The sequence below is a fragment of the Lemur catta genome, chromosome 5 (genome assembly GCF_020740605.2).
Source record: "Lemur catta isolate mLemCat1 chromosome 5, mLemCat1.pri, whole genome shotgun sequence".
NCBI lineage: Eukaryota > Metazoa > Chordata > Mammalia > Primates > Lemuridae > Lemur > Lemur catta.
This window is the reverse complement of record NC_059132.1, coordinates 33,826,978-33,849,112: the sequence shown is the minus strand read 5'-3', so window position 1 is coordinate 33,849,112 and position 22,135 is coordinate 33,826,978. Positions and strand designations below refer to the sequence as shown.

Below are 22,135 nucleotides of genomic sequence, written 5' to 3'. Positions count from 1 at the left end.
TGGAAATTTCCATGGTGGTGGAAAAGACTCACTGACTGGCCTCTAAACACCTTCCTGAAAAAACTTCCAGAAAGAAGCCACTGGACTAGGCTTCTGCAGCCCAGACGCTGGAGCTGCCCACGGCAGGACCCTGGGGCCAGTACCTTGGCATCCGTCCCCAGCATAGAACTTGGCACCCAAAGGCCCAGGGGTCAAGCAGACGAGGTAGTAAAGGGGTCCCTCCCCTGGAGGGAATTATGGAAGAACAAAGAAAGATGCCCCCTAGAGAAGGAGTCACAGGCCCAGGGCTCATTTCTCTGTCACCCACTCGCTCTGTGGCCTTGAGTAGCTACTAGACCTCTCTGAGCCCATAAAGTGGCCATCAGCAAGACGCTGTCTGAGGGGCTGGCTCTGACTTCAGGTCTCCTGAGATCCTGGGGTTGAGGCCAGGAGGGGTGCAGAGAAACTGAGTCCTTGGTAGCTCTGAAGGCATATCTAGGGACCAGGGGCTTCCTGGGAAGGAGAGAATGACCTGGGGCCTGGAGGTGGGGCCTGGAGGTGCTCATGGGTGAACACCCCTTGTCACCATGGGTGTGCAGCTCCCTGAGGTCCCAGAAGGGACAGGCTGAGGGATCTGCACAGAGGTGAGCATCCGGGGATGTCCTCACCTTCTCCCCCATCCTCACCCCACTGCCATCCCACTGCCAGCTGTGGGGGTCTCTCTGGGGCATTTTGAGCTCTTCACAGCCCACCTGCTGCAGCCACCGCCCCCTTCCGACTTGGTAAATTCCTCACCGCTTGTTCCCAGACTTCCACTCTGCTGCTGTCTTCACGCCCCAGCGGGCTGGTCCTGCCCAGCCCGGTCCCGGCCCTGCCCCAACGCCCTGCGGCCCCCGCAGCCCTACCTCCAAGGCTATGCAGAATGGGGGCAACAGCCCGATGCATCGCCTCCCCCTTCGCCTAAAACCTTCCCGCCAAGTGCAGGAAAGTCACCTTACACGCCAGAGGCCCGCGGTGTAACCGCAGCCACAGCCCCGGGAGAAGCCCCTGCGGACGGGGAAGGAGGCTGTGCGCTGTGCAGACCTGCGTTCGAGCACAGCTCGTCTGGGCGGCTCTTCCCAGCCCTGAGCCCCAGGGCCCTCAGTGCTGGGGTGGGGACCGACGCCCACCTCAGATGAGGTGAGATGAGAAGAGGATGACAGCCCAGGCACAGAGCAGACCCTGGGCACACCGGGCACAGGCCCCTCCACTAAACGGGCTGGGGGAGGGCGCGGTGCAGATCGCGTGTGGCCTCCCCAGGGTGGCGCGGGAGGGCGTGTGAGAGGAGGAGGTGGGGGCGGGAGGCAGGGCAAGAGGTGAGGGAGGCTGTGGCAGGCTGGGTTGCCAATGTCATGACCGTCACTATAAAAGCGGCCTCTGCTCTTTCAAATGAGCAACTTACTATGCTCCAGGCACCGAATGAAGGGCTTCCTGTGGCTTCCTCACTGCAGCCCCTTCGGGAGGGTTTATTGTCCCCATTTCACAGCCGTGGAAACTGAGACTCAGGGTGGTGACAGGGCTAGGACCGTGCCCCCGGGCTCTGCACTGGGAGACCCAAGAGGGTGACTAGAGCGGTTAGAAGAGGAATGGTAGCCGGCTGCTGGGACGGCTCCTCTCCAGCCCCTCCCTCGGTTTCCTAAAGCAGGCCCCGTGCGTCACCACAAGGAAACCACATTCACTCTGCTCAGATTCTCCCCATAGAAGGGGGCGGGGGGCGGACGGAGGTGGGGACAGAACCTCGGCCCCGGTGCCCACTCACCTCTGCAGAGAGCCGCAGGGCTGGGGGCTGGCGGTGCCTGTTCTGTTGGCTTAGGCTTCCCAGCTCTGGCCCAGAGGCCACTGCCGGGTCGCTCTGAGAGGGCACCGTGTGCCGACGGCAAGGGACACTTCTGCTGAAGCTTCTGGCAGAGTTCTGTGAGACCTGTTGTCCTAGCACCACCCCACAGGGGCGCTGAGCGGACTCGGGGGCCCGGGCACCACCCCTCAGGCCAGCAGCCACTGAATGTCCTTCGATCCCACTGTGCCATGTCATTCTGTCGTCCAGGTGCCTCCTGTGGGTGCCCACTGATCCAGAACAGGATTTGGCCACAAAAACCCCGCTTTGCCACTTATTGGCTGTGTGACTCAGTTCTCTGTAGAACAAAGAATTCACCACCAACTGCCTAGAACTGTCACAGGGATGTGATGAGATGACAAGCCGTTTTCCAAACAGCAGCCAGAGGGATGTGTATATGACTCACAACTCACCCCTGTATAAGACCCTTTAATTTCAGGATCAGATCCAAACTCCACAGGGTGACCTACAAAGCTCCACAAGGTCTGGCCCTCACTGCTTCTTCTACCTCCTGTTCCTCTCTCCCCTTCACATGTTTTGCTCAAGCCACAATGGTCTACAATCTTTAGACATGCCTAGCTAGTTCCCACCACGGGGCCTTTGCACATGCCAGTCCCTTTGCTGGGCCAGCTCTTCCCCGGATGGTGGGACAGCCAGGTGCTTCTCATCATCTCAAACATCACCTTCTCGGTGAGGCCCTTCCTGACCATCCTGCTCAAGCTGCCCTAGGCAGCCCCTCTGATTCTCGTTAATTTTCCTCATAACAATCACCACTGCCTGGAATCATGAATTTTAGTCATTAGTGAGAACTCCACTGTCCTGTTTGCCACTATGTACTCACTGCCTCAAATGTGCCTGGCAAGTAGCAAGAGCTCAAATAAATGTGTGCTGAGCTTGAAATGCAGTGGGCATTAAGTGCGTGCTAGCCCCTTCCTCACCCATTCCCAGCACAGCCTTTCCCGCAAGTGCACACACACACGCACACACGTACACAGACACGCACACACACAGAGGCCCACTACCAAAACGAACGTCCAGATGAAACCAAAGAACAACCCAGTGCTACAAGAAGAATGCTGGAGGTTAAGGGTCCCAAAGCCAGTTGTAAGGCCCTGCCTGACTTACCTAACGGTCTCCACCGAGGCCGTAGGAAGTCAAGGTCGCTGGAAAAGGCAGAGAGCAATCCATCACTTCTCAGCCACTGAGCCCCCTGAGTCTCTGGTTCTGCAGCCCTGGTGGGGGCTGAAAAATGTGTCCTGCAGGCAGGGATTGTGTCTGGTCTGTTCACACCCCGTCCCCAGTGCCCTCAGCTCAGAGTGTGTGCTCAGTGAGAACTCACTAACGAATAAATGAACGTGTTGGACAGCAGGAAAGAGGATTGCCCATCAGTGTCCATAGGAATCACCAGCTTGGGCCATGGTGCCAGGCACTGTCTAATGCCACTATCTAAAGGTACCTCCAATAGTACTCACACCTTGTCATGCCCCTGCTTAAGAACCTGCAATGCAATGGCTCCTACTGCTTCTGAGTAAATGTTTGGACTTTTAGTCTGGCAGTCAAGGCCTGCCTGTTTTCTCTCTCTGCCTCACTGCCTCTTTGCTCCTACCTATTCATCCATTCCTCCACTCATCCAGATACATATCTGCCTGCTCATCTGTCTGTCCAACTAGCAATCCATCCATCTACCCACCCAGCCACCTGTCTCTCCATCCATCCATCCATCCATGTTCACCTATCTACCACCTATCTATCTATCCATCTGTCCATCCATCCAACCATCCATCCATCTGTCCATCCATCCAGTATTTAATGAGTGCTTACTAGGTTCTAGGCAATGTGCTTGGTGCTGGGGTCAAACCAGCTCTTCAGTCCTACAGTAAAAGTTACCGATCTGCAAATCCTGTCAGCTCTCCCTCCAAACTACATCCAGCCTGTGACCCCTTCTCCCCACCTCTGCAGTGTCCCCCTGGTCAAGCCGCAGCCCTCTCGCCATGCGCACCGCGGTAGCCTCCTCCCTGGCCACCTCCTCTCATCTCAGCCCCGCAGTCTGTTCTCCACACACCGCCAGACACAAACCGAGTCCTCCTGCCGGGAATGCTCCTGCTGCTCCTGTCATTCTCCCAGGAAAAGCCAGCGCCCCTGTGATGGCCACGAGACCCTGTGTGCCCTTGGCCCCGGCTCCTTTGCTCTCGGAATCCTCCTCCACCCCCGCCTTGCTCACCCCTGCACCCCACAGGCCTCCTAGCTGTTCCCAGAAGCCCCGAGCACACAGCCACTTCAGGGCCTTGGCACGGCCTGCTCCTTGCGCCCAGGTCCCTCCTGCGACAGCCGCAGGCCACCTTCCCATGGAGGCCTTCCCTGATCCCGATTCAAAACAACCCTCTTCCTCTTCCTGCTCGGCTTTACTTTTCTCCCTGGGTCTTTGTTTATGGTCTGTCTCCGTCCCTCAAACGCCAGCACTGCGGGGCAGCGAACTGGTCTGCCGGGCCCAGTGTGGCGGCGCAGGGCCTGGTGCACAGTAAGGCGTGACCGCCCCGCCCCGTGGGCAAGGCTGCTTATTGTCATTTACAGAGGACACGGTCTTCTTGCCAACGCCAACGGTTCCCAAACGTGCCTGCTCGTGTTGACAGGCCCTTTCCCAGGACGGGATTCGCAGGTTCTCGCCGGCTTCCTCCCCCCTTCCTAAAGGAGGGCTGGGCAGCGGCCCCTCTGGCGGAGCTCCTAGCTCTGCCTGGCGCCTTCTGTCATGCCCCAGGTGGTGGCCTCCACGCCCTGCCCACGCTGTGCCTGTACCTGGGGCCCCGGGCCTATGGCTGACTGCCTTCCAGCGGGCTGGCTCTTACTTATCCCCACACTCACCCTCGGGAGGCCTTCTGAGGTTGTTCCCCAGCAGCCCCCAAAATGGGCCGGGGCCTCCCTGGGGCTCCTGCAGCCGCCTGGCTTCCCCCGGCCTGGCCGTTATCATACTGACTTGCAATTGCTGGCCTCCCTGCTAGACCAAGGGTTCTGAGACCTAGGGCCACTGTCCTCACGGGTAGGCTGGGGCTCTGGAGTCAGCTGGCTGGCTCGGTGCCCTTGGGCAGGCTGCTGTTCGTCAATGAGCCTCAGTTTCCTCATATGTAAAATGGGAATAATAACTGCTAGAGTGATATTACACCAAATAAGCCCAGCAAAGCACTCAGAACAGTGCTTATGTACCTGTTAGGCCGCAGCATCCTTACAGAGAAAACGCTGCGGGGCGGGGGCTCCAGAGGCTGCAGCCCGCAGGTGTGCAGAGCTGCCCTGGGCCTCCCGCCTGTGGCAGGGGCAGAGCTGGGGGACCAGTAGATCACTTGGCCTCTTTGTGACTTTCTCCTTATTAAGAAGCTTCTGTTTGCTCCAGCAGATATTTAAAAATATGCATTATATTTGCTTTGGGGGTGAAGGAAGCATCTTTTCAGGTTTGCATTTTTGCCATTCTGTTCTCTTCTGGCCTTTGAGCCCACTGTCTGACTTTGCCTCCTGCCCTTGTTTGTGCCTGGCTTTTTCTTTAGCCAACCTTTTGCATCCGACCTTTTTATTTGAGCTCAGACTCCCTGCCCTTGCTCTGGGTCTTGGGGCTACTTGATTGGGGAGGAGGCAAGGATGTGTCCCGTTACAGCACGCCCCCCACAGGGAAGCTCTATGCCCAGGCGCACACTCAGAGCCAGACTGTGCCGGGCACTGCGTGTGTGCTGACTCCTTAACCCTGTAGCTGGGGTGCAGAGCAGGTACACCACATCTGGCAGACAGCAGGGCTGGTGGCTCCAAAGTTCTTGTCATCTACACTAGTCTGAGCTGCTTCTCACTCCGAGATTGCAGAGCCACCAGGATGGCACTGGTACCTTGCTAAGTGACAAAATAAAGCCAGGGAGTACGCACAAAATGATCCCACTAAAAAGAAACAACTCCCGTCCAAACGTATATCTTCCAGTATGTGAAAGAATAAGCAAGGGACAGAAACAGGAAACTATCAGATTTTGTCAGATGGAAGTCAAATTTTAAGTCAAGCCACAATTTTGTGTACCGTTAAGAAAAAGGGCTTCCAATAAACCTATAGTGTGATATCAACTGCAAGATGTATCCTGACTTAAGAGACGTTAAAATGTGGGGAAAAAAAGGTGCATTCCAGGATCAACCAAATAGAGTATCCACAGTGGTTCCATCAGGGACATGTGGGACATGAGGAGCAGAACTTATTCATCTTGCTGCACACCCTTCTGCACCATTCCATTTTGTTTCGACAAGCATACATTATTTTTGTAATTCAAATGACTGCAGTTTAAAAAAGGAAAATAGGGTTTTCCAAGCTGTTGCTGCCTGGTTTCTTTTCTGGCCACCTCGTGGGTTGGGGACCCAGGAATTGATGGCTCCTCCGGCTGCTCTGCTGGGGAAGAAGGCTGGGGGTTGGTGGGGGGTGGCAGGTAAGTGTCAGGTGAGAGGTGCCAGGCTCTTTCTGGAGCTTGGCCCGAGTGGGTCTAATCAGCAGAAATTTCCCTTTATTAAGGCCTGGCCCCCAAACCCATCATTAAGGGCTCTGTAATCTCGCAGGACACAGTGGAGCTTCAAACAATGCGACAAAGCCCAATTTACCAAAGAACGGGACAGCTGAGAGCTCTTCCTCCCTGGAGACACAGTCCCTGGCCCCACCCGCCAACAGCCTTCCCCTCTGTATCTACCTTCCTCCACCGGTGCTGCCCGGTGTCGGACTAGTGGCAGATGTGTCTGTCTCTTTGTCCGCCCTCTCCCTGCTAGAATGTACCCCGCAGGAGACGGCACTGCAGTGCCTCAATCTCCGCTGCACCCCTCGCCCCTCCCTCCGTCTCTCCCCTTCCTCTCCCTCCCTGGGGGCGTCCAGACAGACTCACGAAAGCAGGTGGATCAAGTGTGGGGTTTCTGGGCAACCTCCACTACCACTTCTTCCCTATCTTGCAGACACCAGGTGAAGTGTGATGAGAGGGGGGAGACTACTGTCCCTTTCATAGCTGCACAGAAGAGAACAGACAGAACTTGAACTTGGCTGAGGCTGCCGCCCAGACTGGCTTTCAAAGAACGTTTTCTAGGACGGCACCCCCGCCTCTGCCCCCACCACCACCTCGGAGAGAAGAGCTGATCTGGGCCTCACAAGCACTGCCTCTCCAGATCTGGCCAGTTCATTTCTTCATTCATTCATTCATTCATTCCACAAACATTTGCTGAGCACCTTCTGCTGTCCCACCCCTTGAAGACACCAGTGAATGAGTCAGATATGCTTCTTGCCCGCAAGCTGCTGACTGTCCAGGGAAGACGGACAACAAACAAGGGAATAAATACAGAAAAAAACGTCAATTGTGATAAATGCTATTAAAAAACAACAGCTGTGACAGGGAATATCGGGGAGGAGGTGAGAGAAACTCTTTTAAGTAGATCAGGGATGGCCTCAGTGAGGAAATACCATTTAGCTTGATGAGAAGGAGTATTAGGTGGGGATGTGCAAAGGCCCTGGGGCAGGAAAACAAACAAGATGCCTCAGCTGGGGCAGGACTCTGGAGGTCCACAGTCTGCCGCCTGGGCGCTGCCAACCAGGGCAAGGCAGGAAGGCTTCCAGGAGAGAGCAGCACCTAAGCAGGGCTTGAAAGATAGGCCAAGGTGTTCCAGAGGAGAGCGGAGGTGGGGAGGGGCCGGTGTGGCCCAGAGCTGCACTCCGAGTCGCGCCAGGAGCTGCTTCCCGCCTGCCCGCACAGATGAACCCGTGAGGCCAGGAGGCCTGAAGGTGCGGCGTGGGGCAGGGCGCGGGCAGGCGCGGGGGCGACGTCCCAGGGTACTGCATGCGGGCCCAGGAGTCTGGCCTTGCCCCTTGGCAGGGGGAGCACTGACGACTCTGACCAGAGTGACGGGCCAGGTACACACTCTGAGGAGGTTCCCCTGGTGGCCGTGCTGGGTGAGATTAAGGAAGAGATGGCAAAGGGTAGGGCCTCGCTCCCCTGGCACCCAGGAGCTGACACGTTGTGGAGCTTCCGAGTGTTGGGCACCGTGCTAGGCTCTTCACACACACTAACTCGCTTAGGGGCACAAGCACCCCGTGAAGTTGGTACTGTTATTTACTTCCATTTTACATGTGAGGTGACTGAGGCACAGAGAGGTTCAGTCACTTACTCAAGGTCACACAGCTAGCAAGTGTTGGGAAATCAAGCCCAAGTGCTTGAGTTCCAGGGTCTGCTTTTGACCCCCGCCCTGTGCCATCTGCTCCATCCAAGATGCTACAATTCTTCATCCTAGCATTTTGTCTCCCTGACGGAAGAAAACCTTCTCTGGATGGTGCCCTGGGCGGCCTGCCCCCTGGGGCCCCAAGAACACTACCGTAAGCCCCTCCAAAGACAGTAACTGACCAGGACCAACCCTGTTCCACCGCTAACCTGCCGTGTGGCCGGGGCAGCCCCTGGACCTCACCGGGGTCTGCGAAGTGAGAATAAGGACGCCTCCGTCACAGGACGGGCCTGAGGACCACGTGCTGCTGGCCGGGGTGATGGCAGCCGCAGGGCCCAGGCCTCAGCAGGGGCCGTGCGCAGCACTGCGGTCCCGTCTCGGGCGTCTCAATGGCCACGGTCATTCCCCCATAACAGAGGTGAAAAACCTGAGGCCCAGGAAGGAACAGTGACTCCCCCAGGAGGACACAGCTTGTCAGTGGCAAAGTTGGGATTCAAACCACAATTCCCTCCATGGCAGCCGGTAGATGTCTTGGAAATGTAAACCACCTCTCCCCAAAATGCAGGTCCAGCGTGGCTCTGACCCTTCGAGGGTCACCAGTGCCTTTCAGGGACAGAGGGTAAGGACCAGGACGTGGTTAATTCCTGGGGTCCAGGCCTGACGCTGCTGAAGAGCAGCTTCCCGGACACCCCAGACTTGCCCCGTGGGCAGCTGTGCTGGGGACACTGGCTGGGGGTGAGTCATCCGATCCCCGGCTTGAGGTCTGGTCCAAGGCGCTGTTTGTTTGTTTGTTTTTTTCCTGGAGCGTTGGGGGAGGTGGCTGAGTCCTGGGCTTTGGGACGCTGCTCTGCCTTGGGCACCTCGCTCTGGCCTCAGTCTCCCCTTGAGCCCAGTGCACACGGAGGGGCGAGGGGCTTCCCACCAGCTCTGGCCCTCGCAGCTGTGAGACCCTGCCTGGGCTGTCCCTCCCCTCTGCGGCCCTGTCTGCTGCGCCGTGCACGTGGCAGTGGAAGCACTGGATAAGTGTCGCTGTGGTGACTGTCACAGGTCGCCATGAAGGTGGCGGTGAGGTCGGGGGCGGGGGCACTGGCATCGTTTTCCCAGGGAAGCTGGCATCTTCATTCAGCTCAGAACTCCCGGCCCTTGAGGCCATCGGGGCAGACGCAGGCCTCTGAGAGGGCGGAGAATGCCCAGAATCAGCCTGGGCCCCAGCACTCAGCCTCACGCAATTTTATTACCACTGCCTGAGCACAGGAGCCGCCCAAGCCACGGACTCCTCGCCACACTGGCCCCACTTTGTAGATGAGGAAACTGAGGCCGTCTAAGAGCTAAAGACGGTGCTGGTGAGGCCACGTCTCAGTCCCTGAAGTTATCCGTGGCCTGGCTCCCAAGCTGGGCACCTGCAGTCAGCTGCCACCTCCACCTGGGGCTGCCTGGGCTCCGGGAGGGACTGCCTCTGCAGCCGGTTCATCTCTGGCCTCAGCCAGGAGCCCGGCACACGGCCTGGTGCGCACCGAGCACTTAGCCAGTATCGGTTTTATTGATTTGCATTCTATGCCGTCTTCAAGATGCCCTGAGCTCAGAAATCTGAAATTGGCTGGGGGTGGGATGAGGAGAAGGACTTCATTTCAGTCTGAAGTGAGTCATCTAAGTTGATAAATTTAGAAGTGGCCTAACGAGCTCTTAATCTCCTGCCTTCAGATAGTTGCTAGGAAGAGACGCACCCCACAACTTTTGCATCTCAAATACACATGGCAGAAGCCCCGCCAGGTCCCTTGCCAGCCTGGAGCTCCCACACCGCGGGCGCCGGGCAGCCAGAGCTCCGGGGAGCCAGGCGCTTGCTTAGGTCCTTCCCCAGCCTCCCCCACCTCCGCCCGCCCGTCCCCCCCAGACCCACAGGGCTGTGCACTCCCCACAGGCCAGCACCTTCCCTCCACCCCCACCCCTGCCTTTGTGACCCTGACTGTCAGCAGTGTCTGGGCAACTTCAAATTGTAGACATTTAAACTCACAGAGGGGCTCACCTGGCCCCAAAGTACTTATTTCCAAGACGGGAAACTGATGCTCAGAAAGGGACTGTGACTTGCCCAAGGTCACTTAGAGTGTTAGTCAAGGCTGGGCCACACCCAGGTCTCTGCCCACCCCCAAATCCCCTGTGTGGCTGGGGCACTGCCTGGTAGCTGGACGGGCTGGCCAGCCAGGGATTCTGCTCTCTCTGGGAGGGAGTTTTGTTGTGTCAGCTCTGCAGCAACCGCCCAGGGCCACTTGGAGGCCAGGAGAGTGCCGGCTGCTAGGCGTGCAGGGTGGTTGGCAAGCTCTGCTGAGCCTGCCAATGGTGGGCAGGGCGGGCATCCCAGCTCGGCCCCTTCCCCTGATGTGACGAACAGGCAGAAAAAGGCAGGAAGAGGGAAACCACTTCTAACGAGAGCTCTGATTGCCCCATGGGGCCCCGATGCTGCGTCTGGTTGTAGCTTCTTCTAGAAACCCTTCCTCTTGCAGAAAAAGTCCTTTCTCCAGAAGAGAAAGAACCCTGGACCAACATGGGCAAGGAGGCAGCATAGGGCCAGTGCCTGGACACGGGGTCTGGTTCCAGCCTGCTGTGTGACCCTGGGCAAACCAACAGCATCTCGGGCCTTAGATGCCTCCGGTGCAGAACGCACGCCGTTCCTACTGCTATGGTTTCACGCAGCCCAGTGCTTATTTTAGCTGCCGTTTATTGAACTAGAAAAGACTCATTAGAAGTTCATCAAATAATAATTGCCCACACTTCTGCCAAACACTATCCTAAGCACTTTAATTTTATTTAATAGTCATGGCAAGTCTATGAATTGGATACTTTTGTTATCCCCATTTTACAGATGGTGGGACTAAGGCACAGAGAAGTTAAGAAACTTGTACTGGGTCACACAGCAAGAGAAAGGTGGGAAAGGAATTAGAATCCTAGAGTCTGTGCTTTAAATTCCTCCCTGTACTCGGATCTTTGTTGTTTGTTTTGAGCTGCCATTTATTAAGCAACTACTGCATATGGAAACTCTGCTGAGCATGTGATACTCACATACTCTTGCTGACTTCTCACAACAGCTCTGGGAGTGGGTATTCCTACGTCTATTGTTTCAGAGAGGAAACCAAGGCCCCTTTGAGGGGCCCACTGTGACTGGGTGGGGAGGCCTGGTGGCTCTGGTCTAAGCCCTTTATCAGTTTATCTTATTCACCGTATTTTGTTGAATCTAAGCTGCATCACCTGTGAGATTCATCACGACTTTATGGGTCTTTAAGGAAAAAAAGGCATTGCCAGGTCCACTGTGGTGTCCCACCAGCTGTGAGGGGCACCGGGTTTCAGAGGCGTCAACACGTGCATCTCGGGATCCACGCCATTCAGTCCTGGACGCAGCTCAGCAAGGCAGGCGCTATTATCAGCTCTGTGCGGCAAGTGAGGGAACCACAGCTCGGTTAAGGACACACAGGCAGCGTGGGCCAGACCTGGTCCCCACCCACTGCACCATGTCACTGCGAAAACAGGCCCACGCGGGACACGCGCCCCGCCCATGGGCGCACTGGAGCCCTGCACCCTCTGCTCCGGGTGAGCTTCTGGCCCTCACCCAGTGTGGAGGCCTCAGGCTGCCCCGGGACCCCCACCCTCCCAGCCCAGCAACTCAGCTCCCCGGGCCACCCTGGGCCCAGCACGGCAGGTGCTCCAGGGAGCCAGGCTGGAACGAGCTCATCCAGACAACACCCCCACGGCTCCCACAAAACAGCCTGGGGCAGCCAGCCATGGCCCCGTGGAGCAGCCCAGCCAGCAGGGGAAAGGCACCGCTTCCCGGGGGGCACGGAGCCCCGGGAAGACCTGCTTCCTTCCTTCCAAGCTACACGGTGCTCGGACCCCAAACAGGGCCGGCCCTTCACGGCTTCTCCCACAGGCTCCACCAACCCCGTGCTCCACTGCGGCACCACTGCGCTGGGCCTCTGCAAAAGCCCAACCCACGCTCCTCGGACTGCGATTTGCCCCTTCTGGGACATCTTTAAGATGCTCAGAAGCAGGACAGAAGCTTGACATATTTCCAGTGCCTGGCATGATGGGGCCCCATCTGAGGCAGTTTTCTGTCTGTCATCTCGTGGCACATACAATCTTGTGAGGCAGGTTTCTTCCACTCCTCTTTACATGTCAGGATGCCGAGCTCAGGGAAGCAAAGCTACTGGCCCAAGGTCACACAGCAGTAAGCACTGGCATTAGGATTTAAATTCAAGTCTCTGACACCACAGAAAGGGGACCCTTTCATGCTGATTTCAGGCCAGACCCTGAGCCAAGTGCTTCCTTTGCGTGGCTTCACCGAATCCTCACCCAACAAATAACAGCATCACCATAATAGTACTGTTACTACTCTCATTCTACAGATGAGCAAACATGCTCTGAACCTTCACCCGGACCATACCTTTGGCCAGGCACGTCACTTGGATCCCAAGTGCCTCTCACAGTGACTGGGGTGATGGGTACTAATGTTACCCCCATTTTCTGGAGGAGCAAACTGAGATTAACTTCCTAGTTCAACCACACACTACTGAAGGGTAGAGACACTTATTGGGATAGGGCTTGGAATAAGCAATTACCCTCCTACACATTAAATGAAAAAAAATCATGATAAAGTGCTTAAGGATACATTGTAGCTATTAGTAACGACCGTTATGATTAGCATTTGGGTACTTGGCAATTGGCCCCACAAAGTCGGGGTTGCTGTCCCCCATTCTCCAGATGAGAACACTGAAGTTCACAGAGAGTCAGTGGCAGAGATAAGACGAAACTGTGGCTCTCAGCCCTCTGCCACGTGCCGGCCTCCTGGCCATGGCAGGGTCGCACACACCTGCAAGCTCCCCTGCCTGTTCCAGCTCTCCTTTCTGGGGCCCAGGAGCCCCTGCAGACCCCAGGACTTCACAGGGCTTGCTGGAGTTCCTACCCTGTGGGCTCCTGGCTGGGGGCCCCAAGGGGTCTCTGGGCATCCCCCAGCCAAAAAGGTGGAAAGGAGAAGAAGCACCAGATACCTGGATTCAAATGCCAGCTCTGCCACTCATTTGCTGTGTGACTTGGGCACATTCTTAACCTCCCTGGGCCTTGGTTTCTTTATCTGTAAAATGGGTGATGGGGAGGGAGAGCTGAGACACTACGCACAGGACATAAGAGCAGTAAATGCTCCATAAATATTAGCAACTGTGGTGGGTTGAATAGTGTTCCCTCCAAAATTCAAGTCCACATGGAACCTCAGAATATGACCTTATTTGGAAATGGGGTCTTTGCAGATGTAATTAGTTAAGGATCTTGAGATGAAACCATCTTGGACTTAGGGTGGGCCCTAAATCCAATGGCCAGTGTCCTTATGAGAAGAGGAGAGAACACAGAGAGACACACAGGAAGGTGATGTGTACGTGGAAGCAGAGATCGGAGCGACGCAGCTACAAGCCAGGGAACACCGAAGACTGCCAGTCACCACCAGACACTAGGGACAGATTCCGTCTTAGAGCCTCCGGGAGGAACCGACCCTGCCGACCCCCTGATTTTAGACCTTTGGCCTCCAGAACTGTGAGACCGTCCACTTCTGTTGTTTTAAGCCTCCCAGTTTGTGGTAATTTGTTACGGCAGCCACAGAAAACAAACAGCACTGTAGCTGCTCCTGCTCTCGTTGCTAATACCCCAGACGCACAGCCCCGCACTCCTCACCCTAAGGGCCAGCCGGCAGGAGAAGCTGCCCCACCAAGGACAGCCTCAGCAGGATCACCGACCCCTCTCACCAGGGGACAGCTTGGGACCAGAGGGCTGATGCCACTTGCCCACAGTCACCTGCCCATGACTGAGCTGGTCTGGGACTCAGCTCTTCTGACCCCCAGACCAAGGCTTCCCCCCCAAACTTGGGGACCTCTGTAGCCTTGGGCGCCTCATTCCTGGCTCCCCCTTGGGCCTGGCCATCGTGCCTCCCTCGTCCCACCAGCCTTGGCTCCTGGCCATGTCTCTGCAACTCTCTGACCCTGCAGAGGTTTCCTGCATTGTGTACGATGCTTCTAAGGCCTTAAAAACCCACCTGCCTTCGCCGCAGGGCCCCTACTGCAGACTACGGGACACCCTCTCTGCATGGCCCAGAGTAGGTCTGCAGGAGTTGTCTGTAGTGTCACTCATTTTATGTTATAGTCATACAGCTGCCCGCTGAAATGGGCAGCCTGGGTAGCACACTCCCATTTTACAGATCAAACAACCAAGGCTAGAAGAGGCAAAGTGACTCATTCAATTGTACTCAGCTCCTAAGGGGTACAGGTAGGTCCCAAACTCACACCCTCTGATTCTCAATTCAGACAGTCTCAGCTCCCATTCACTGTGCCAGAAACAGGGGCCACACCCTGTGCTCAGCACTGCAAGTCCATTACTTCTCCCATGTGTCCCTCACGTCGCCCTGAGTAGATACTATTACCCCCTTTTACAGACGAGGAAATTGAGGCTCCACCTTACCGCCTGGATGCCGGGGCCTTGTCTTCTTCCCCATCTACTTAATGAAGGGTAAAGCCAGATACTGACTGTTTCTGCCCAGAGCACTTTCTCCCTAATTATTTGCTTGTCTGAGGCTCCCACTAGGACTGAGAAATGAGTCTCTGCAAGTTCGGAGTTCTGGCCTTGGAGAGGGGCAGGCTGGGCTGGGGCGCTCGGATGCCAGGCTGGAGCCACGACGTGTGCACGAGGCACCCTGACAGCTCTGCGGCAGCCCCTTGGGAGCTAAGGGAGGCTGAGAGGAGCTGCGTCCTGGACCTCAGGGTCCCCCAGACCCCCAACCTTGACCCTGCACCTGCCATGTGCCAGCCACTTCCTTCACACACATTATTTGAAATCTTCCTAACAGCCCTGCTTTAAATCGGTAGTTCTAGAGAAGGGAAGGCTGAGGTGTAGAGAGAAGCAGCATTTCTCCCAAGGTCACATGGCTGGGAGGGGCATCGCTAGGACTCGAACCCAAGGCCAGGTGAGTCTCTTGGGAGCACTCCTCTCAGCGGCCTGCTGAGAAGGTGGCCTCATTTTGGATCTGAGGGTTGAGCAGTCCCCGGGAGCGCCTGATTCAGCTGCAAAGGGTGAAGCCGGGACTAGGGGTTAGTAGAGGACTGGTGGGTGGAAGACTCGCCAGGAAGCCTGTTTCCCCGATGTGGCAGGCACGGGGGCACAGCATGATGTCCAGGCCACCCCCAGCTCTGAGAGCCTGTGTTCCACTGAGCCCACTCTCACTCGTCTCAGCTCTCTGTGGAGCAGAGTGAAAGGGGTGAAAACCCTGGGTGCCTGAGAAAATGGAGCCTCCACCTCCTGAAAAATCAGGGTGGGTCCAGGTGACCTTTAGGTTCGTTGATGTTTGAGACTCTCCAAACTAGAGATTTCCCTTCCTTTCTTACCCTCCTGCCCTTAGAGTCGGCCAATGGCAGCAGCAAGGTGCTCACCTGCTCTGGCTCCAGGCCCTGATGCCAATCACACCTCTGTGCACACCAATCTACAGTGCCCAGGGCTCTCAGGCAGCTGTGGGATGAAGTGGAGCAGTAACAGGCCTGTCTGGCCACAGATGAGAAGACTGAGACGCAGAGAAACTAAGTCACTTGCCCAAGGTCACACAGCTGGTCAGGAGAAGAGGCTGGGCCCCGGGGCCTTCATCCTTTTGACCTGGAGTCACACACCTGGGGAAAGCCAGGGCCCAGACAGGCCCCTGTTGGCAAGAATCCCAGCTCTTCAGAGAACAGTGTGACCTTGGACAAGCGCCTTCCCCTGGCTGGGCCTCAGTTTCCCCTTTATAGAGGGACCTGGCTAGGTAACGTCAGGATGCATACACCTGCTTTGGCTTTCTAGGTGTCATCAATGCCATGGGGTAAAGGGATGGCAGAGGTGTCCGGCTGCCTAGGCCAGGGCCACACCTGCCTGGGGAGGCCTCTGCCGCCATCCATGGGAGACCCTTGCCACTCTTTCTTGGAGTCTTGCCAAAAAATTCTATGTTCTTGGCTGGTTGGTTCCCAAGACGTTGATACCCCAACTGGAACTGGCCTCAGGCCAGATGGTCCAAGAGGGCAGGCAGGGAGCCCCAGGGCCTGGCCGCCACCTCACCCTGCCACGCTCCAGCTGTGTGACCTTGAGTGAGTGACTTCACTTCTCTGGACGCAGCTTCCTCACCTGGGACATGGGGATAACAGGGCTGTGGGTGGCCCCACAGAGGTGATGCGTGCAAAGCAATCAGCTTGGGGAATGCTGGCTGGCTGATATTATTTACCTGGGTCCCCTGACCCGCGCCTATGTCTGGGTGGGGCAAGGGAGAGGGGCAGAAGGGGAGCAGAGGGAGGGCCCAGTACTCGGGCCTGCACACAGCATGAACCACAGGCAGCTTTCTGACCTTCGGTCCGGAAAGGACTTTGGGGCTGCTGGAGGTGCCCCAGGCCCCAGCTCTCAGAGGCCCCACACTAGAGGGTAGCTTTCCTGGTGCCGGGAAGGGGGTTGGCAGGGCCAGTCTGGGCTCCTGGTGGTGTGGGCTGTGGGCAGCAGCTGTGCCCGCCCCCTCCTCTGTCTCCTCTCCAACTCTGGGAAGCCTTCTCCAAAGAGCATCAATAACCCAAGATGGCCTTGCTGAGTCCAATCACACACAGCTCCCTGGGAATGTGGGCTGGCCCTCCCCTCAAGTCTGTGTGAGGCTGTTGTGGCCACTAGGGATCGATCTGGTGTCTCTCTGCCCTCATGGGCAGTCCCTCAAGGGGCAAGCCCCTCCCCAGCACCCACAGAGCCGCCTTCACTCCTGGAAGCCGAGGGCACGGTGTGTGCATGCGGCATCCGCAGAGGCGCTGCACCCATGTGCCCGCCGCCGTCTTCTTCTGTGTGCAACGACATTCACCTGTGGGCACATTCCAGCATGCCGGGTGCCTGCCTGTGCAGGACAGGCATGCAGGTGGCCTTTGGAGCCCCACATGTGTGTGCCTGTCATTTCCACACCTGGGCCACCCCTCCCATGTGCACACACATGTGAGGCTGCTGCAGGCACTGTGTGCAGCCCGGTGCATTCCTATGCTAGGGCTACATGCCTGTGTGGGCATGCTGCACTCACAGGTGTGTGTGCGCACCACATGCATGTGTGTGCTGTGTCCCTCACGTGAGCATGTGGTGCTCAGGGCAGGGAACTGTATTTACAGGTGCCGGGGTGTGGGTGGGTATTCCACACATGTGTATAGGATTTGAACACATACAACGCACTGCTGTGGGTACTGTAATTTGTACCTGTGCATCTGCGTGAATCTGTGGACACGGATATGCCCTGACGTGAATGGGACTGGGGTGTGAAAGGTGGCATCTTTCCTGGAATCCACCCCCCACCCCCCGCCACTGCTCCTTCAACGAAGTTAACAGGCAGAGGCCCCTGAGGCCTGCACTCCAAGCCCCCTCCTACTGCACACGTCAAAGGAGAATTTCTCCGGCTGGCACCCGCTGCTCCTGGAAATGCCCCAAACGTCAGCTCTGCCTCCTCCCAGCGATTTGGAGAGCAATGCAGGAGAAGAGGGGAGCCTCTTCTGCGTGGGGCTTGGGGCACGCAGCGTCACACCGAGACCCTCTGCCGGCTGGCCGGGTTTGCCTGCTCACTTACCCTTCTGAAGGTCGAGCCAGGCTGGGCCTCTGCCCAGGGGCCCCAAGACTCCTGGGGTCCTTGCTGATTGGGGCAGGCCAGTCCAGAGACCCCTCCCACACAACCGGGGTGAGCAGAGGACAGCCGTGGTGTGGAATGGCCACTTGGCTAGAAGGGTGGCTGCTGGCAGCAAGTCACCCTCAGGAGTCCTGAAGCCCCTCCTGCATCTCCTCACCCTGACCCTGCAGGGGGCAGGGAGGAGCCCAGGTGTCCCAGCACTCAGCCAGGCCACTGAGACCAGCCGAGGAACTAGGCTTCCCGGCCGAAGTGCCAACTCCACCACCCAGCATGACTACTGCAAAATGGCCTGGCCATCCCACTCCTGTCCCCCTCCTGGCCATGGAGGGGACCCAGGGACACATCCCTGCCATCACACAACCGGGCTGGCCTTTCCCAGCGGGTCCCAGCACGTAGCAGCCCACTCCACGGAAGGGACCCTCCATGGGGGCCTTCCTCTGCCTCTTTCCTGGGACCCCGGCCAGGGTGGGCAGGGGGCACCCTCTGGCCCTCTTCTCCCGGGGAGGAGGCTCAGAGAGAAGAGAACCTTGTCCCCCGCCACCAGCTCACTGGTCCTTGCATAACATCCTTTAGGGCAGTTGCAGCCCAGAGGCTGCCAGAATCTACCTGAGACCCCCGGCATCCGCTTGTCCGAGGCCCCCCTGCCCAGTCCCCAGCATCCAGCTGCGTCCCCAACACGAGGACCCTGGAACTAGTGTCTCCCTCAGCGAGGTTCCCAATGCAGCCTCAGCTGCTGCCAGATAAACAAGCCCGCTCCCACCCCCTCCACGCTGCCACCGCCACCACCATCAGCACTGAGAAAAATCGAATGGAATGAAACAAAATAAAATGGGTGAGGGTGGAAGCGGGGAGCGGACCGGGCGCTTTTGATTTTCCATTTTCTCATGCTGGGGGTGCCGGCACTTACTTGGCTGAGACAATCGCCACCAGTCCTGCACGTTCCCGGCGGCGGCAGCCCCGGAGTCGCGGCGCGGAGCGGTGCCGGCGAGCCGGCCAGCCGGTCCCTCTGCAGACTGTACCATCCTGCGCGGCTGGGGGGGCGGGGGGCGGCGGCGGCGCGGTGCTCGGAGCGTCGCGGGATGCGGCGGAGCAGGGGCGGCCCCTGCCGCTGGGAGGGGGCGGGAGGATGAGGGAGGGGCGGGGAGGGCCGGGTCTGGCCGCACGGAGGGGAGTGGGGGGCGGGGGTGTGGACCGAACCACCACGGGGTTGTTTGCGGTTTTAATTCCTCCCGTGGGATCAGGAGGAACTGAGCTGGCGGAGCCCCAGGAATATGCCCGCTCCCCAGAAGCGGCGGGGAATGTCAAGGGCACGGAGTGGGCAGGCCCGGGCCGAGCAGAGGGGAGGGGGCCCAGAGTGGTGGGGGGCCGGGACAGGAGGGGGGAGGATTTTGCTCAAATGGCCCCAGGTCATCTCCTACTTTCTGGGGATTGGGCAGGGGCTCTGGGCCCGCTCTTTCTGACCTGGACACCCCCAGACCTGGGGGCAAAGGTCACGTGGGGGAGAAGTAGACTTAACAGTCTCAACACATCTGTGGTTGCAGGGCCAGTAGAGCAGAGCCCACAGCCAGCTGCTTGCTGCTGTTGACACCACCCCTGCAACCCAGCGCCCGGCCGGCACCCCACCTGCCCGGGGCAGGGCGGCCTGGCAGAGGGCCTGCCTCAAGGGGCCATTTCCCTGCTGCCCGGCGCCCACTGGCAGGGGTGTCTGCCCATGTCTGTACACCCATATAATCTGCAGGGACATCTGTGATGAGTTGGGGGCTGACCATGGTGGGGGCAGACCCTGTCCAGGGGACCCCAGGGACCCCAATGAGGAGTCTGCAGGAATGGAACCCCCAGCCACCTGCCCGCTTCTTCCTGCCTTATCTCTGGCAGACCTGCTGCCCCTTTAATTCCAGGTGGGTGGGAGGAGAGCCCTAGGAGCAAGGTTAGGAGGTCACAGTGGACGAGGGGCTTCTTCTCTACTGCCCTGCCCCCTCCAGAAGGGCGCTGGGGCGGGAGGACTTTCAGGACCAGCATCTCAGGGTGCCTGTGGGTGTAGAGGGGCACGAGTAGGGGCAGGGGCAGGGCTGGGGGACGCCCGGGAGGCAGCTTCAGAAGGAAGCTGCTCCTTCCCCTGCCTCCGCCCCCTGCCCACCTCTGAGCTGCCCGCCTGAGCGTCCCGAGCGGCTGCTCCATCCCCGGCTGGCACGGAATATCAATTTGTCTCGTTAAGCTGAAAGTCTGCACTGCACCAAAATCAGAACCCGGACGTGCAGAGGGGCCGCGGGAGGGCGAGAGCTGGGAGCGCCAGTGGCAGGGCCCCCCAGCAGGACCATGCCGAGACCCTCTCACTCTTCACCCCCTGCCCCATCAAGGGGTCCCGTTCTGCCCCTCGGCCAGGCAGGGGGGATGCTGAGAAGCTGAGGATGCCGAGGGCTGGGTGGCCATTCAAGGGCTCCACTGGGGCAGGGGTGTGACTCAGAGGCTGGGGAAGGTCCCCTTCTGGGGCTCTGAGGGAGCAGCCAGGGACACCCCTCAGAGAGGCCCTCACCCCACACCAACAGCCTGCGGTTGGGGCTCCCAGAGCAGCCTCATCTCCACCTCACCTTGGTGGTGCACATGGGGGAGCTCTACCTTCTTGGCAGTGTAGTTGGGGGCGTTCCATGAGCCACCCCTCTGGACAGGCTTCCCGTCAGCACTGGCCCTAATCAGTGTCACCCCAGGGGCCAGGGCCAGGCCAGGAGTCCCCCTGCCCCAGAGCCTAGAGGCAGCGCCATTCTGCCCAGGCGGCCAAGTGAAGGTGTTCTGAGAAGGTTGGGGTGAGAGTGGGCAGAGAAGGCCAGGGGGAAAGGCCTGCTGCAACCCACATCTGGTCTGAGCAGACGTGTCCGTGCCGGGAACCCCACCATTGTTACTTCGGCATCTTTGGGGGCACACCACTTTCCCTGATTGTAGAACAGATAGCGCCTGTTACGAGCCATGATTTCAACAGTACTAATCCCTTCTGTGTCTGGCTCACTTCACAGTTTGTAAAGGCCACCTGTAAAATAGTAAATCATTCGATCCTCACAGCTGCTGCTGGGGTGGCTGCTGTGAGCACCCAAGGCACAAGCGAGGAAGCTGTGTGTAGTTCAGAGGGGTGTGGGGCCAGGACAAGGGGGCACAGCCAGTAAGGGGTAAAACAAACCTGTGTCTGAGGCCTTGGGGTCCAGGCCCAGGGCTCCCTACATGTGAAGGACAGTGTGGGCATGGGCTGGCCCAAGGTGCCCCTACACCTGGCCACTGGAAGTTCTGAGTCCTGCCTGCCCACTGGCCCCTGCTTGGGGTGGGCTGATCCCTCACTAACACATGCTAAGCAGTCGCGATTTTTGGTTCCCAGAATCTAAGACTAGAATTGGCACCTGGCCCAGCTCCCACATTCCAGCGCTCTGGAAGGCCCAGCTTCTTGACATTCCAGGTCCTGTGTCTTCAGTTGCTGCATCCACCCCTCAGTGACTGGATGTTCCCTATCTCCTGAAGCAGCCCAAATGTTGAATAGCATAGTTTGAAGGTTTTTCCTTGCACATATTTCCTGATTCTAGGCCCACAAACTCCTATTCATCCTTCAAAGCCCAACTCAAATTCCCCTTCCCTGGATAGTCAGTCCTTCCTGACTCCACTGACTGAGTTGGTTCATGCCTCTGTTCTAGCTCTGACTACACTGCATTGTGATGATCTACATGTCTTTCTCTCTCACTGGGCTGTGACCACTTCAGACATATCTCCAGAGTTCCAGGTCTCCCCAGCATGTGGCAGGTGCCACAGTAAACACTTGAATGAATCTGCCTCTGTGTGAATTTGATTCATCAAATACCAGAACCAGAAGGACCTGCAAGAACTGCTATTCAATCCTCCCATTTTATAGCTGAGCAAACTGAGCCCTCAAGAAAAAAATGTAAGTCCCTCTTGAGGGTGGAATCTGGCTATAGACATCCTTTGCCTGTCCCCCCCTGTCCCTGGTGCCACCCCTTCCTGCAGCAGACACACCTGTGTCATGTGGTCTGTCCTTCCAGGATATGTTGGGGGGCAGGGGTGCTGGAAGGGCAGAGGTATTGTGAAATTAGACAAACAATGGCCCTAGTGTTGTAACTCCAGGAAGGCTGAAAGCGACAGGGCAGGCTCACCCACAGGGAAGAGGAGGGAAAGAGGCAGGAGGCCAGCTGGAGGATTACTGGTGGCTTCTGCCTCCAGCATGATTTGGCTTATGGTGGACACGGACTGAGGGTCAGGGTTGGGAAAAGGTACCAGAAATAGAGCGGGGGAGGGGTGAGCCACGCTAGTCTGATTTTCGAACAAGGTTTAGTTGGCCTGACCACGTTTTCTCGCGCGGGGAGAGGTCCTCGGGCCGGTGCACAGGGCCCGTGGAGAGGGTCAGTCTG

At 57.8% G+C, this 22,135-nt stretch overlaps 1 protein-coding gene across 2 annotated transcripts in view; it reads right to left on the bottom strand.

Moving 5' to 3' along the window:
• Positions 1-22,135, bottom strand: part of ATP2B2 (ATPase plasma membrane Ca2+ transporting 2) — a 209,170-nt gene that overhangs the window by 159,642 nt on the left and 27,393 nt on the right. The window contains exon 1 of one of the 2 annotated variants that reach the window (XM_045551473.1): positions 18,643-18,805. The exons of the other annotated variant lie outside the window; for it this stretch is intronic. The gene's annotated coding sequence lies outside the window, so the exon portion shown is untranslated. Of the gene's footprint in view, positions 1-18,642; positions 18,806-22,135 lie in introns of those variants that run through there. 2 annotated transcript variants of the gene reach the window in all.